The sequence below is a fragment of the Microtus oregoni genome, unplaced genomic scaffold, assembly GCF_018167655.1.
Source record: "Microtus oregoni isolate MIOR12 unplaced genomic scaffold, Mior012 000018F_ref0000195, whole genome shotgun sequence".
NCBI lineage: Eukaryota > Metazoa > Chordata > Mammalia > Rodentia > Cricetidae > Microtus > Microtus oregoni.
The window spans coordinates 39,723,947-39,741,748 of record NW_024543077.1 but is presented as its reverse complement, the minus strand read 5'-3'; the positions used below and the strand labels follow the sequence as shown (position 1 = coordinate 39,741,748).

Below are 17,802 nucleotides of genomic sequence, written 5' to 3'. Positions count from 1 at the left end.
AAGCTCTGGTTCATGCTTGAGAGTCTCTTAATTTAAACCTTTCAGTGACAGCTCTTCTCCCATGGCAGGTCTCCATATCGTCTGCACAAGGCTATGCCTGGTGTCTGTCCTCATCTTTAGCTGGGTCCAACACACAGGGCCTTAATTAAACCTCAGCAAGTGTCTCCCATGAGCCTCTACCTTGATTACACTTTTTCCACCCGTCTGCACAGAAAAGCCTGTCTTAACTTGCAAGAACCAGACGAATCCCACCTACTGTGCAAACTCTTCCTGGAAGGGACCACTCAGGCGTGGTCAGTAACTCCTTTGTATCATCCTCCACCGCAGAGGTGGAGGATGGAACAAGCTCTCAGCCAATCGCTTAACACACCTCCAGCAGCATCTAGCACTAGCTGGAGAAGGTAACAATAAGATGTGGTAACTTTGGTCAGGCGTCTCCAACAGAGCCTACCAAACATCTCGTGTCCATAATACCAAATGTTCCCGGCAGCCACACAGCAACCAGTGCGACCGGTTAGCTTCCTGGGACGTACTGAAGCTGTTATTCGCCTTCCGCCAGAAGCAAGGTGGGGCCATAGCAGCGACAGCAAAGCCACCTCCACGGAGGCACAGCGTGAAAACTAATACAGGGTCACGGTGACTTAGGTAGTCACATGTGAAGCCTATCTTGCCAGGGCCAGAGAGCAGCAGCAAACACTGCACCCAAGAAGCTGGAGACAAGAATGTGAAGTACAAGTCCGCAGTCCTCACCCAGAGAGGAAGCAAGCAAGATGTGACTGCCTCGCCCAGAAAGGTACCAAGCCACGTGGCCAACACAGACAAGAATTATGGGCTAATATATGTTATAAGAGTTAATAAGAAGCCTGAGCTAATAGACCAATCAATTTATAATGAATGTAGACCTCTGTGTGTTTTCTTTGGGACTTGGTGGGACAAAAAAATCCTCAGTCAACAAATGGCACCCACGTGGACAACTGCATCCACATAAGGCTTGAGAGAGCCTGGGAAGTTATTCTAGACAGAAAAAAATAGAGTTAAGCATGGCTTATTGATAGCATCATTTTCTCAGCTGGGCTCTGCTTGCTAGAGTCAAGTGCTCTTATTTAAGAAAGGCTTCCTGACTCAGCTTTAGCTGCAAAACCCTGCAGCTCTTTAAGAGGTCCTGCCACAGAACACGTAAATGGTGTTGATAAAAGCTGACCACATGCTTTTTGGTAGGGGCAGGGACCTTGAAACACCATAGAGTTGTGGTAATAAACATGGCTCCAGCCGGTACCTCCACCATTAGGCTAGACTCTCAGAAAGCTAAGGAATGGATTGGATCCAGCCATCAAAGCCACAGTTTTAATCCTAGCCATATTGCTTGGCAAATTAAAGATTCATGTGGTCAGAAAAAGAGAGCTACACAGTAAAGATAGATTCAAAGACAAAGAAAACCTCTAAATGGTTTACAGTGTGTTTAAAAATATATGTAGCCTTGGGAGAGAAAAGAAAAAGATTAAAGTTCTCAAAATAAAAAAAAAAGGAAAGAGAACACAAAGTTATTAAGGTCGGAGGAGTCTGCAAGACTCTGGACGATGAATGCAATGGGGGCCTCTCATAGCGCTATGCTCACTCACCCTGAATGTCATGACCCATCTTTTCCCTCCATTTGTGCCCAGGACCCATAGGTGGTGGCAAGCAGAATAGCTAATACAATAAACTTACCCTTCCCGCCCCGGCTGTGGACATTTTAAATAGAAGGTATCCCTCAAATGCCACCTTCCACCCCTTCTCAAGTTAGTCAACGAGGGTGTGCAATACTCCTCCTGGGACTCCCAGTTGGTGGTGCTACAGATACACATTAAAACACAGTCCAGGGCTGGAGAGATGGCTCAGCGGTTAAGAGCATTGCCTGCTCTTCCAAAGGTCCTGAGTTCAATTCCCAGCAACCACATGGTGGCTCACAACCATCTGTAATGAGGTCTGGTGCCCTCTTCTGGCCTGCAGGCATACATGCAGACAGAATATTGTATACATAATAAATAAATATTTAAAAAAAAAAAAAACACAGTCCAGAAGACCATTGGCTGGGACCAAATAATGAACATGTGCTAATTTGGATGTTATGAGCATGATTATTATCAGTGATACAACATGTACTAAAAATTATTTGGCTTCACAAGCAACGCATCTCACACATACAAGTAACGTTGCCCACAGATGATAAATGGTCCCCATTATGAAATGACACAAATGTAGAAGGCTTATTTTATATTATTTTATACACTGCTTGGCAAATGTCCCTTCCAAACTTCCCATGTTGCCAAGGTAAGAGAAGCACCAAGTGGGGGGCTTTAAAGTCAAGGCTGGTGACACAGACCTGCAATCTCAGCCACCCAGGAAGTTGAGGCAGAAGAACCAAAGGCTCAAGACCTGACTAACTGAGTTCAACTGGGCAACTTGATGAGATCGTCTCAAAAAGTAGAAACAGAGCTAGGGCTTTAGCGATGGCAGAGTACTTGTTTAGTGTGTGTGAAGCCCCAAATTCAATGCTACAAACAAAAAAATAAGGTGGAAGCCAGACAGTGGTGGCGCACGCCTTTAATCCCAGCACTTGGGAGGCAGAGGCAGGAGGATCTCTGTGAGTTCCAGGATAGCAAGGGCGGTTACACAGAGAAACCCTGTCTAAAAAAAAAAAAAAACAAAAAAAAAACTTAAAAAATAAAATTAAAAAAATGGGGACTTCAAGAAGTGTGAAGTTGTGGAATAATATTTTTGTACACTGTGAAGACGTGTCGCTCGGATTGGTTTAACAAAATGTAGGACAGCCAATAGCGAGTCGGGATTTTCAGAGCAGAGAGGAGGCTAGGAAGAAAGGAGAAGATGCCAAGAGTCGCCAGACAGACGTAGAAGAAGCAAGACGTGGAGATGAGTTAACAAGCCATGGGTCTCAGGGCAGCGCATAAATCAGCAGAAACGGGTTAATTTAAGTTATAAGAGCTAGTTAGAAACAAGCCTAAGCTACAGGCTGAGCTTTCATACGTAATAAGGAGTTTCTGTGTGGTTTATTTGGAAACTGGCTTGCGGGACAGAAGAGTCCACCTACAAAGTGGGGACACGGCAGGCACATACCTCTAATCCCAGAATTTGGAGACAGAAACAGGAAGACCTTCTAGCTGGATCCAAAAACATGAGCAGAGTCTCTAGGAGCAGCGAAACGGAGACAGAGACAGAAAGACCTTCTTGCTGGATCCAGAAACATAAGCAGAGTTGCTAGGAGCAGCGAAACCGGAATCCGGTTGGTGGGAGTGGCCTAACGAAAGTGAAATTGTTGCTGGGGCAAACTTTTCATACCCGGCCCAAGGACCAGGTGTATCCTCCTACTTCTGTGTGTTACCCATAATCCAGCTCCAAATACGTCCGTGCTACCTCTGCGTAGGTGTCTCCACAGAAAGCTCCCTGGCCCATCTCAGTATCAGGCTGAAATTCTGCATCTTTCGAGCTCTCTGCCATGGCTTGTCCTGGTCCCCGATCTGGATCTTCGCAGCAGTGTTTACAATCTTCCGGCATTGATTTTATACTACACGGGAGTTAGTCCGTGATAGACAACCGCTCGCCTTCCATCCTAGGCAGGCATCTGAACACATGACCACACGGTTGCACCAGAGGGACACACATGGACTGTCCTGGTCCCACCGCAAGCGATACCGAAGCAAGACGGAGTTGGTGGCATGACAGGGTATCATACCTGGACCCTGGGGACGTTGCCTGTGACTCTTCTACACCATATGAAATGACCACAGGGTTGTGTGAGGGAAATTATATGATTATATGAGGCTGGGCATGGTCGTCGGCAGAACCTGTAAGCTGGTAAGACCCCCCTCCTCTTAAAGAGGAAGCAGTATCTGCACCAAAGCTCACTAGATATCATCTGGCTGTTCAGTAAAAGAGCCAACCAATCCTTGGGACATTTCAGTAAAAATGTACCCTCTGTACTGACTCTGGATAAATTGTCCTTTCCAAAACTCTTAAAACTTATGTACCAGAATCTTCATTTGTCCAATGTCAAACCCAGTTTTCTATATGAGGGATAGTTTCGGGATAAAGTCAAAAGTGCCTTAAAAATGTGTGTGTTTTGTTTGTTTGAGCAGGGTCTCTCTACAAAGCCCTGGCTATCCTGGAACTCACTCTGTAGACCAGGGTACCCTCAAACTCAAAGAGATCTTGCCTGCTTCTATCTCCCATGTGCTGGGATTAAAGGCATGTGCCATCATGCTCAGCAAAGGTGTATAAAATTTAAAGCATTTTTTCCCCAAATAGGACAGCAGTTTGATATCCTCAGAACTGCTACCATCTTGTAGGTGGTGGTGCCAATTAAAAACACAATCACCCACAAACAGTTACAGTATTCTCTTGCTTGGTTGGCAAGTCAGAGGGCAAGGATTTGCTCCATTTATAAATGACAGAGCTTCAGTTTCCTGGCAGAGAAAAAACAACAGGCCAAACTGCTTGGTTTAGGCAAAATTTAAAATTTTAATGCTTTGGTAAAATCCAAGTTCGGAAACCAAATCTCATTTTTAAGGAACACAAAGGAAAAAGGGGTTGCGGGCCTTGTCTGTGGATGCTGCTGTTGTTTTGGTTATCTAACCCATCTGGTGTGAGGGCAGAGGTATCACACAGCAGTCAAGAAGAACCACATTCTTTCTCAAGGCCTGGTAATAGGCACTAGCAAATCCAGCACTTGCGGGGCTGAGGCAGAAGAACAGCATTTTAATAGACTCCCCAGGGTTTAGGCATGGCTTTGGCTTTCTGTCGGGTTAAAATAGCAAGCCTTGGGGTTAAAGCAGAGGACAAGTCAGGCAGGAAACCTGGGTTGTGGTTTCAGCAGTCAACCCAGTCAGGGTTCTGCACCTAACTTCTGACTGCTTCGAGTTTTCCTAATCAGAAGGGGAGTTCAGACAGCAGAGGGAGACGTAAGTACACTTTCATTCTGAATCCTGCGAGGAAGTTGTGGTGACCATTCAGGAGGCTTTGGTGGGCTCCCTAACGCCTAGAGGCATTTGAGCAAGAGGTCTGTCAGGTATCTGTCCTTTGAAACAAAGGTCTGACTGATTTTAAAAACCGCTTGTCAGTCAAGTATGGTGGTCACTCCTGTAGTTAGAGAGGTGGAGGCAGGAGGATCAGGAGTTCAAGGGTGGCCCAGGCTCTAGGAGATTTGATTACAAACAAAAACTATTGAGCCGGGTGGTGGTGGCGCACGCCTTTAATCCCAGCACTCGGGAGGCAGAGGCAGGCGGATCTCTGTGAGTTCGAGGCCAGCCTGATCTACAAGAGCTAGTTCCAGGACAGGAACCAAAAGGCTACGGAGAAGCCCCTGTCTCAAAAATCCAAAAAAAAAAAAAAAAAAAAAAAAAAAAAAAGAAAAGAAAAGAAAGAAAGAACTACTATTGAAAGCATTTATTTCACAGGTAGATGAACCCCTGGTTCCCACTTAGGAAATCAGGTCATTAAGGGAAGTCATTTACCCCAAAACAAGCCTTGGAAGAAGTAGTTTAAATGGCAGGAATTTTTTATTACAATGGAGAACAGAGGTATTAGATACCGATCAAAAACACTGATGCACCTGGGTAAGTGATTTACGCCAGTAGTCTTAGCAGAAGGGAAGCTGAGGCAGGAGGATTTGGAGAATTCCAGGCCAGCCTGTGCTGCCTGGTGACACGCAGGCCATCCTAGGCTATGGTGAGCTGTCATCTTTAACTACATTCTTCACCTGAAGTGCTCCCTGCAGAAGACACAATCTGGAGTACATGGTGAACCTGCCACCAAGCTGGTAGAAGTTAATTCTTCCAAAGGACAGAGAAAACCCAGAAAGAGGAAAATAACAAAACTGAGGCTTCTTGCCGTGGAGTTGTCTTTGTTTTCTGGCATTAAACGGCCAAACAAAGAAAAAGTGGCCATGAGGGCAGATCATCAAATCAGCGTAAATACAGAATAAGGTACCAAGAGCACCAGGGCACGATTTACCTGGGAAGAAAGGCTCCAAGCACACAAATAACTCAAGCGTGACACAAAAGAAGAAATTATTCCCCAAAGCTAAGAATTAAACGGGGGTGGGGGAATCAGGGTAAATGAAACAACCTGCAGAGATTCACAGTCTCAAGGGACCACTGTGCAAAGATGGAAACAAGTAGGGGCGCTAGGGTGGGAGAAGCAGAAATGACGATCCCACAAACATCAATTCTGAAAGCCACCGTGGAGAAAGACCACCATACAAAAATAAGTGGGGAGGTTGGGAGGGGGGCAAAATACACATTTTTTTTTCTTTTAAATCAAACAGACTGTCGTTGAGCAGAGCAATGTGTAAAAGACTGGAACCAGCAGCCTTTGGCTGTCTCTAGGGAATGCACTCATGGGGCGGGGCGGGGACGAGGCGGGGGCGGGGGCGGGGGAGTAGGGTCTCTGGTTACTTTGTGAGCCCTAAACCCAGGAACTTGCCCGAAAGGTTAGGTATATTAAAATGCAAAGTACGAAGTGAAATCCCATGCTAAGGAGCAAGACAGTGACCCCAGCTTGTTAAAGGTGGGGGCCACTCCTGTAGATAGGGTGTCAAGTCTGGGATCAGCTAGGGCATTACAACAGATTTAAGAAAAACGGAAGTGCTTTGAGGATAGGAAGGCCCCTGGGCCAAGCCCCCATTGCCTTACATTGTCCAGCAGGCTTCCTCCCAGGGCAGGCTGTCCTTGGGCTTTGTCCAGGCAGCCTCTACACTGAGGGTACAGAAAACAAAAAACAAAACCAACTTTGCTCCATCCAGGGCAGTTCATTGGATTAACAAGCAGGCATTTGAGTCCAGTAATGAGTTTAATTTAATCAGTCTTTGGCCCTCTTCAAGACAGAACCAAACTTGCATTTAAAAAGTGTCACAAGGGGCTGGAGAGATGGCTCAGAGGTTAAGAGCACTGACTGTTCTTCCAGAGGTCCTGAGTTCAGTTCCCAGCAACCACATGGTGGCTCACAGCCATCTGTAATGAGATCTGGTGCCCTCTTCTGGCCAACAAGCATACATACAGACAGAACACTGTATACATAATAAATAAATATTTAAAAAAAATAAATAAAATAAAAAGTGTCACAAGTCTGGAAGCGCTGTGGGTGGGTCCCCAAAAGAACTCAGAAGGGTCCAAGGATGGAAGACAGGAAATGAACCCTTTCCTGATTAACCAAGGGGCAGCTCCCCCAATGCCCACAGTCCCTGGGGAAAGATCAGAATAGAAGGGAATGGGCAGGGTCTCGGTTTACTCACACCGGGCGATCGCCGGCTCCCCCCACTCAACAGTGGCTCAGAATGCCGCCTGTCCTCGCCGGAGACCTCCAGAAAACTGGACAGAACGAGATACTGGGAAGAACACAGACATCAGGAGGTAGCCTCTGCAGCTGGAAAGTCGGCCTGCACAACTGTCCCCAGCTGCTAGCCAGGTGACGTGGGCCAGCAAGTCCAACAGGTCCACGACCGCTGGTACCCGCCCAGCGAAAAGGACATCGCCCGGTTCCAACGACCAAAGACAAGGGCTCCAGGGAGATGTGAACGGCGACTCCCGGACCACAAAAGACTGAGCCAAGCCATGCTGGAGCCCAAGACCCTCACAAGAAGGCCCTGGAAAGTGCAAAAAAAAAAAAAAAAAAAAAGCCACAAAACCAAACTCACTTCCGCTTCTGTGGGCGGAACCGATGAGCCAAGGTTCCAAAACCCACCCACTACCCTCCTCCCCCGTGGGGACGCCTACCGGTTTCGGTTTGGAAGTGATGACGTGCTCAAACAAGCTCAAATGTCACCATAAACAAAGTACAACATAAAACCTGCAGGAAAAGAAGCTGAGTGTGGCGCACGCCAGCCCCCCTTTTCCTTTCCTTCTTTTCCTTTTCCTTCCTTCCTTCCTTCCTTTCTTTCTTTTTTGCGAGGTGTTTCTAAAGAGGGAAGATCACACGAATTGCAGGCCATCTAGAGCTACATAGTAAGACCCAGTTAAAAAATAAAAATCCATTTTACCAAGTCATTCAACACAAAAGCTACAGGTAAAAGAATTGTTGACCAAAAAGAAAGTTCCTGTAAGGAAAACATTCAGAATTCACTTAACAGTTAGACAGGACAAGGGTAAAGGTTCTTCCATGCTCAATTCCTTGCTGAGGCCCTTTCACGTTTAACTAGAATCCCACAGAAAATTGCCCAACTCTGTTCTAGGTCAAGGTGCCCCAGTTGGCTAAGCCTCTGTTAAAGAGCCTGCTGGTGCAAACCTGCCCTTCCAGCTCTCTCTTATCTTTTAGCATCTGTCAAATTACTTGTTTAAGCAAAGTGCCCACACCCCCACCCCCACTCCACCACCAGCTGCCAAGTGAGAAGCTAAGACCCGGTTTCTGCCTTCAAAAACCCCATGCTCCAGACATGGGGAACTACCCTGAAATCCTGAATATCTAAAGTATAGTACCAGCTGGCTGTAATGAAGACTTTTCAGTTGGCTACAGACTATGGCTGCCTGGGCTCCCAGCAACAGTGACCAACAGCCTCCAGCCCGAGGTGTTCAGGCGATGGGACCCGCGGGGAAGTAGCCCTTAAAGGACTCTTGAGCATCCGGAGTCTTAATCCTAGCAACGCAATCAGGAGGCAGAGGCAGGTGGACAGATAAATACCCGTGAGTTCACAGATGGTCAGGACTACATAGCCTTGTCTCAGAAAGCCAAAACATAAAAAAAAAACAATAATAATTTGCTTACAAATTTGTGATACGGTTGCTTGTGATATGGGAGAGCTGAACCTTTTGTTTAGAACCTTTTTTAAACCATAGGTGGCGGTGTGAGGGGGAGTCATGTTCTTTCTCATTTAAGACCATCCCCCCCATTGGTCAAGGTCTGACTTTGGCGACCCCCTACTGGCCCTACCCTTCTTACTGTAGAAGCAAAGGTTAACTAATAAAACCCGGAGGGATTTATTAGAGCTTAGATTTACTTCCAGGGAACACAGTGGCCTTTGTTCTATGGTGTTCCTTTGTTAATGTTCAAGCGAACTTAACTCTCCCAAGCAAATCCAGACCTGGTTAAGAGAAAACATCTTGAAATAATCAGACTTCTGCCAGTCTGAAGTGAGTGAAAAAAAGAGTAGGATCAGGCTTACTTTAAGGGGTAGACGGATGGATGGAAAGATGATAGATAGATAGATAGATAGATAGATAGATAGATAGATAGATACATAGATACATAGATAGATACATAGATAGATACATAGATAGATGATGGATAGGCGGACAGAAGCGCTGAATTCTCAATTCCCAGGGAAAGCGTTTCTTGTCAATAACGCTGAAGTGCGTTGGGAAAAGGCAGAGGCACTTCGCTGTGCTCTTGAAAGTAAAACTGAGAGCATTGGGTAAACTCTCTTGAGCACGCACACAAGGAAATGATCCTGTTCAACTTTTCAAAAAATGGCTAGTTAGGACCTTTCAACTGCAGGAAATGAGTAACTCTCAAGACGTTTACGCAAGGCTATTGTGGCTCGACCAGCAAAGTTAATCTTCAGTTTTCCGCCTGGGGACGCAGGTGTGATGCCCCTGGGGTTCAAGGGTGCTCCCTCCTCCGGATGCTCAAGAGAACTTTAAGGGCTACTTCCCCGCGGGTCCCATCGCCTGAACACCTCGGGCTGGAGGCTGTCGCCTCTTGCGGCTGCCCTGCTGGGACCCGCACAGTGGGAAGGGGCGCAGGGCCGCGGAGGTGGGGAGCCCGGCTGGGGGCGCACCGTCCAGGCCGGTGCCTGGCAGACCGAGCCGGCGGAGGAACTGCAGTCCTCCCCGCTCCTCCCGTCGTCCCCGGTGCTCGCCAGAATGCGACTCGCATTGGCCTCCAGGGCCGAGCCAGGAGGCTCACAGCTGGGATGGGGGGCGCGGTGTCCCGGCCGTGCACAGCGCTGCGAGGAGCGAGTGTGGCGCGTGGGTTACACCGCGCAGGTCACGTACCCGTCTGCCTTAAGTGGCGGCTGGGGTGGCTCAGGTCGCCGCGAACTTCACTCTGCGGACGTCGGATCTGCGGATCTGCGTAGACAAGATGGAGACACACGGAAACCGAAAGCCAGCGAGCGGACGTGGCGGGTGCGGCTCCCCTGACCTCTAGCCCGGATTGGGCCTTGACTCGCTGTGTGTACTGGGGACCCAATTTAGGTCCTCTGCCCCTTGCTTGCCTTTATAAAGACAATAAAAAGGGCTTTGGATAGATTTGTGTATCACTTTTAATTTGTAGAAATGTTTAAATTACAGGGAAAGAAAACACAAAATAGCAAACATCTTTATTTCATATGTCACTCAGAACTGAACGTGTGTGCCTCTCATCCGGCGGAATCGCCTCAGGGGGAGGGAATTGGTAACCTACAAGCCTTCTGCTCCCTTGCTGTGTTCTGTTTCCTACTTATTCCTGTAGTTCCCCCTTGACTCCCAGGAAGTTTTCTAAGAAGAAGCCATACTTTTTAACGGCTGGGATATTAATTATTGACTGATAAGTTGAGTAGTGACTGTATTCTCATGATTTGGGAGGCAGAGGCAGGAGGATCAGGCATTTAAAGCCAGTCAGGGCTACCCAGCAAGTTCAGGGCCAGCCTGGGTTATATGAGATTCTGTAAAAAAAAAAAAAAAAAAAAAAAAAGACAAAGACATTGGCTAATAAATCATCTTTCTTTAGATTTAAAGAACCCAGAATGTCTGATAATCTTCATATAACACCAGAATCTTTATACCATGTACATCAGAATCACATAACACCCCTTTTCTTTCTTTTTTTTTTTTTTTTTTTTTTTTTTGGTTTTTCGAGACAGGGTTTCTCTGTGACTTTTGGAGCCTGTCCTGGAACTAGTTCTGTAGACCAGGCTGGTCTCGAACTCACAGAGATCCGCCTGCCTCTTCCTCCCGAGTGCTGGGATTAAAGGCGTGCGCCACCATCGCCCGGCTCCCTTTTCTTTCTTTTATCTATGAATTTAATTTTTTTATATATATAACGTATCTTGATTATATTCTCTCCCCTCACCAAACTCCTCCCAGATTCTCGGCACATCCCTATCCACCCAACTTCATGTTCTTTCTCTCTCCCCAAAATGACCCCAAAGCCAAAAAAATCAAAACAAATAAAAGTCAATAAGACAAAAAATACCAAAAGCAAAACACACACACACGCATGCACATATACACTCACACATGTGCATACACGCACACACGTGCATGCACACAAACACACACATGAGGATTCAGCTGGGGGCTGATCTGAAGTGCGGTTAATATACACAGTAGGTACACTTTGTGGCTAGGGGTGGGACTTTGTGTCCACTTCCCCTTCTCAGTGCTGGAATTTTGTCTGTGTTGAGCCTATGTAAGTCTGTCCTGTGCCTACTGTCAAAGTCTTCATGAATTCGTATGTGTATGAGCCCTGCTGGACCTTGAAGACTTTCCTTGGAATGATCCAGTATCTCTGTCTGTTCCCAGCTTTCTGCCTCCGCTTCTGCGTCGATCCCTGAGCCTTGCGGGAAGGGGTATGATGAAGGCACACCAAAGTTCCTCACTGTCCGGCTGTGGGTCTCCGTGTTAACTCCCATCTTCTGCAAAAAGAGGCTTCCCTAAGGAGGGTTGGACGGGACTCTGGGTCCAGAGAGCGATGCGTCATCAGGAGCCATTTAGGAGCACGGTAGCTGGAGGTTTCCCCCTAGGGGTCACGACCTATCTGGTCTCAGGTCCTTAGCTACTTTAGCAGTGTCCTGTGTGGGATCTACCGCGTGGAGTGAGCCTGAAATCCAATCAAAGAGAGGTCGGCTACCCCTATAACATTTATGCCGCTATTGCACCGGTTTACTTAGCGTCCAGGTGGCTGTCGTAGGTCACAGGGAATGAAGGCCAATATTATTTAGGACCTCGAATTTTAGCAGGTTTGATCCCATTCCTAAATCTTAATTGCTCCTCACTAAAAAGGTTTTTAAAAAAATCAGCTTTTTTTCTTTTCTTTCTTTGTTTTTCTTTTCTTTTTTTCTTTCTTTTTTTTTTTGTGGTTTTTCGAGACAGGGTTTCTCTGTAGCTTTGGAACCTGTCCTGGAACTAGCTTTTGTAGACCAAGCTGGCCTCGAACTCACAGAGATCCGCCTGCCTCTGCCTCCCGAGTGCTGGGATTAAAGGCATGCACCACCGCCGCCGCCCGGCCTAACCACCTCAGCGTCGGCCGCGGCCACGCGGTGGAAGGAGGCAGAGAGGAAAGGAGAGGTTTGTCTCTACAGGCTGTCCCCTGATCACCGCACGTGTGTCAGGGCGTGGGTGTCCACACTCATAAAGGTAATAAAAAAAAGTTTAAAAGTTCATCTTTAACCTTTAAACCCTGTCGTAAATTATACTTGAAAACGTGTAACTTAAGGGCTGGGCCGGGTGGCACAGATAGAGAATCTTTCTTCCTGCCCCCAAAGACCTAATATGGGATTCCTGGAACCCTTGGGAGGTGAGAAGAAAGAACCTACTCCATAAAAGTGACCTCTGACCTTCACACGTGTGCCATGACACATGCATACCAGTGCATACAAGGAACATACAAAATAATAAGTAAAATGCAAAATATGTAACTTTTTAAAAAAATATTTATTTATTTATTATTATGTATACAATATTCTATCTGTGTGTATGTCTGCAGGCCAGAAGAGGGCACCAGACCTCATTACAGATGGTTGTGAGCCACCATGTGGTTGCTGGGAATTGAACTCAGGACCTCTGGAAGGGTTATCAGTGCTCTTAACCTTTGAGCCATCTCTCCAGTCTACTGTTTCCTATGCTTACAGATTTCTTAAAAACAATATTTGGCTAACGAAAATTAACAAAGTGTCTATATCCTACAGGAAAGCATGCTGAGAAGACAAAAATGTTATATCAAGAACTCCCCCCCCAAAAAAAAAATCTAGCGGCGTACATCCCCAAATTCATCTTATGAGCTCCATGCAGATTTTACCATATCACGCTTAGTCTGAGAGTCAAGCACTCTACCTTTTTGTTAATACACGTTTACTTCAACCACAGGGTCACAGACTTGGAAAGTTCTGTAGAAACTTAACGATGCCCCCTTATCCTTAATGAAAAGGCAACAGCAGCTGTGTGCTGTTGAGATTTCGGTGTATTTCCTGTTGCTGTATGTCTTCCCTCTTTTTTATTTTTGAGACAGAGTCTCAATATATATATATAGCTCTGACTGGCCTAGAACTCATAGTAATCCACCTGCCTCTGCCTCTCCAAGGACTGAGGTTAAAGATGTGCAGCCACACCTGTCTCTCTCTCTCTCTCTCTCTCTCTCTCTCTCTGAATTAATGAATATATATATACAAACATATATATATATATACACACACACAAACACACACACATATATATATACACACACACACACACACACACACACACATACATACTTTCTATTTCACTGTAGATGTGTGTCTCTTTGTGCACACATGTACGTGGGCACCTGAGGAGGCCACATCAGATCTAGAGTTCCAGACGGAAGCAGAGTTACAGCCCTTTGGGAAACATCCTGTGTGTGGGGGTGATGAGAGCCAAACCCAGGTCCTCCTGGAAAGCAGCAAGCAATCTCAACTCGGGAATTGCCTTTTCAGTCCCGCCCTTACATTTTCTAAGAGATTAAAAAAAATCCTTTGGACAACTTTTAAAATTTCCAGCAGAAATGCTACATTTCGACTTTAGGGTCTCCTCCAAGAAATCTTGAAGGCAGTTGACAAAAAAAAAAGAAGGACGTCGCCCAGTGTGACGTTGAAACTCCGCCCACGAAAGGCTAAGTCCCGCCCCCTCGCTAGCGGAAGCGCGTTTGATGGGAAGGTTGTCCACTTCAGGAGCTCCCACAAGCCTCCTCAAGAACAGTTCCATTAGCTAGATAAGCACGACGGATTCCAGGAGCCTGCTGGAAGCCGGATCTTTCCAGAATGGCATGCGCTTAAAAATCAGTTCCTAAAACATCTCTCAGCTTTGGTAGCCAACTTTCCTCTGCATCCCACAAACATGCATTATCTTTACTCCAAGGGCTTTTCCTATGTGGTCAGTCAGTATCCCGTGCCAAAAAACAAAAACAAAAACAAAAACCCGTGGTGTTCCGGAAGCCTAGGAGCACGCCTGGGGACTTCCTGTGTTCCCACAGGAGCTTCATCTTCTAATGCAATTGTTCTCCGTACCGCACTTTAAGCTGTTGTACTTTGAGTTTTTCTAGCTGAAGTATCCAGATCTCATCCATTTATTCCATAACATCCAAAAATACTTTAAATGATTTTGGTGCTGAAAATATTTAAAAAAAAAAAAAGCTGACTAGGAATGCTTATTAGGAAGCCCCATGGTGTTGAAGAAACAGACCATGGAGCCGTGCCTAGGTTAGGGTTACCATTGCTGGGATGAAGCAACACCACCTAAAGCAACTACAGATCGCTAAGGGAGATCAACACAGGAACCCAAACTGGGTGGTAACCTGGAAGCAGCAGCTGATATACGGACCGTGAGGGGTGCTGCTTATTGGCTTGTTCTCCGTGGCTTGCTCTGTTTTTATTTTTTTTTAATTGGTTTTTCAAGGCAGGGTTTCTTTTTTTTTTTTTTGTTTGTTTGTTTGTTTGTTTTTGTTTTGTTTTGTTTTTCAAGACAGGGTTTCTCTGTGGTTTTGGAGCCTATCCTGGAACTAGCTCTTGTGGACCAGGCTGGTCTCGAACTCACAGAGATCCGCCAGCCTCTGCCTCCAGAGTGCTGGGGTTAAAGGTTTGCACCCATTCAACCTGCTTTCTTATAGTTCCCAGGACTGCCAACCCAGGAAAGGCACCACCCACAACGGGCTAGGCCTACCTACATCGCTAATTAAGAAAATGTCCTACAAGCCTGCCTACAGCCCAGTCCTATGGAGCTGAGGTCCCAGCTGAGGTCCCCTTCTCTCAGATGACTATAGCTTATCTCAAGTTGACACAAAACTAGAAAGCTCAAGCTGTAGACGCCAAGAAACAATCTGCCAATTCTGAAAGTATCTAAACTTAGAGTAATATGTTCTCCATCAGAAGCATCTTCTCATCTTAACTTAATGATACGGAGGTGAGCATCCATCTGTAGAAGTTTACCCCGATCCACAGCCCCCATCTCTCAAACGAGGTAGAGAGAGAGAGTGCCTGAGGCTTCAAAAGCCATCCCAAACTCCATAAAGCTCCTAGACCAGAGCCTGCTACATTTTCTCTTAGACTGTTTGACAGGTTTGATTTAATATTTCTCTCAGCTGCCAACCACACTGCTCCTCTCCATTCTTCAGACATAAGTCTTTGGGCAGCAGCATTAAAAAGCAGAAGCTTTTCCTAAACCAATGAATCTATCACAGGCTATTTTCTCGGGAGTACTCAGTGTCCCAGAAGCCTCAGGAAGCTTTCATCAGGGCGAGGAATGGAAGATGGGGCAATTTGCCACCTGCCTTCACCCATATACATTACTATTGATTTATGAATTCATACTTTCATCTGTGGGTGAAAATCTGTGTCAATCGATACTTCTTTTGATAGTCAGCTCATCTCCTGTTTGGCCCAAAGAACATCCTTCACGTTGACTTCGTGTTCCTTTGGGTTTTGAACTCTTTCTTTCTTTCTTTCTTTTTTTTTTTTTTGTTTGTTTGTTTTTCGAGACAGGGTTTCTCTGTGGTTTTGGAGCCTGTCCTGGAACTAGCTCTTGTAGACCAGGCTGGTCTCGAACTCACAGAGATCCGCCTGCCTCTGCCTCCCGAGTGCTGGGATTAAAGGCGTGCGCCACCACCGCCCGGCCTGAACTCTTTCTTTCTTTTTTTTTTTTAAATATTTATTTATTATGTATACAATATTCTGTCTGTGTGTATGGCCAGAAGAGGGCACCAGACCTCATTATAGATGGTTGTGAGCCACCATGTGGTTGCTGGGAATTGAACTCAGGACCTTTGGAAGAGCAGGCAATGCTCCATCTCTCCAGCCCTGAACTCTTTCTTGATAGGTTTCATATCTGAATGTTCCACGTACACCTTGCTGCTTCCATGGTCCAGTACTGGAGGCGTTGTTTCTTCAGGTTTTATTCTTTCTAGTCAAGCATTTGGTATTTAGAAGCCAAGGTTCAGAATCTGTATGTGCTCGCATGACAACCGGGGTAGTAACCAATCCAATCACAGCAGAGGACCAGTTCTGGAGCCTGTCCTGGAACTAGCTCTTGAAGACCAGGCTGGCCTCGAACTCACAAAGATCCGCTTACCTCTGCCTCCCAAGTATTGGGATTAAAGGCGTGTGCCACCACCTCCTGGCTAGGTGGCACCATCTTTATAGACTCCTGGAAGCTTCCCTTGCATAAGGCTCCTATCCAGCTGGGAGGGGAGGGCTCACTTTCTGGTCCTGTCTCTCAGCACTGTTCGGGTCCGCCCACCCACCCCCAACCCGATCCCTCAAGTTCCCATGCCCACCCTCCTCAAAACTCTAAAAGACTCAGCCACAGTTCTAAACCTCTATAAGGCAGCTTCAGGATCCAAAAGAGCACAACACAGTGACTGTGGCATTAAATCCCATCTTCATGCAAATAAAAACAAACAAACAAAAGAATATTATCAAACTACTGAAAGCCTGTGACGTCTTCAGTATGTATATTTCTCAACTCTCTAAATGCCTTTCTCAACACTGGGCAGTTTTAAAAACTATCAAAGCCTGAACTCCACCCCAGGGATTTTTTTTTTTTAACTTCCCCAACAATTCTCAAATCAGCCACCGTTGGAAACCATTTCTCTAGCAGAGTATCTGATCAAGAAAAAAAAAACACCATTAATTTAAAAGTCTGGCACAGGAAAATTACAGGCACGTGGAGAAGGAATAGATTTAGAAACCAAAAGGACAGGCTCTGCTTTTGAACAATTTTACCTCTTCCGAGGCTCAGATTCTTTCCATGTTTCCACAGCCATGCTTCTTTGGCCGTGTTCCCCCAATTTCTGTACCCCCCACCCCAAAAGCTCTGCCACTTCCGGTTAAGGGGCTGTCTCTCTCCTGCCTTCCTTTAGGTAGCACTAAGAGATCACGACTACAGAATTCAAGACAGGGAGTCAAGGTCAGAGAAGACAAAATCAGCAGAGCCTGGTGGCCACCAGCTGGTCCCGCCACGTCACAGGCTCGGAGGGCGATGCTGACGCAGATGGAGACTGAGTACAGAGACAGCATCTTGGTTTCGTACTGCTTCCCTGGGCTTGTAATGACCTAATTCCATCCCGCTGTTCCGCTCTGCTCCACCACAGAGTCCTTTCCGAACACAAAGAGAAAGCTTAGGCACCCTGGTCTCTTTTTCTTTTATTTAAAAAGGAAAGCTATGTAACAAAATGGTTGGGAAGAAAATAGAACGGCAAGTGAAAGAAGCTAAGCACAAAGGCACCGCCTCAGTGCCTAATACTGAGGTTAAAAATAGTGCTCTTTCCTCCACGGTGCAGGCTCGAGCCCCAGGGGAGCGGCTCATGGACACAGCCCCTCCTGGGACTTACAAAGCTACTTTTATTAGAGGAGGACCATTTGAAGGCAACTGTGTGATAAACGGTAGCTATTATGTCTTGGACACATTACTGTGTGCTTTCTATACAATTATCTCTTGTAATCTTCACAAAGTACCGTTATTTCCAGTGTGCGGTCAGACAGGCTAAATAATCAAGCCATCTGACTGACCTTAATGTCATGTTCAAAATAACAGACAGAATTGCCTACCCCTTTGACAGGAAAATAAAGCCAGGTGTTTAATTCCCTGACCCCTGTACCATTTTGAA

General features: G+C 46.2%; 1 protein-coding gene across 4 annotated transcripts in view; it reads right to left on the bottom strand.

Moving 5' to 3' along the window:
• LOC121458930 (CASP8 and FADD-like apoptosis regulator) overlaps positions 1 to 10,158 on the bottom strand; it is a 45,873-nt gene extending 35,715 nt beyond the window's left edge. The window contains exon 1 of one of the 4 annotated variants that reach the window (XM_041668354.1): positions 9,981 to 10,158. The gene's annotated coding sequence lies outside the window, so the exon portion shown is untranslated. Of the gene's footprint in view, positions 1 to 7,285; positions 7,560 to 7,766; positions 7,790 to 9,980 lie in introns of those variants that run through there. The other 3 variants (XM_041668358.1, XM_041668356.1, XM_041668355.1) reach the window with 3 other exon arrangements.
• Between the last annotated feature and the right edge of the window lie 7,644 nt (positions 10,159 to 17,802).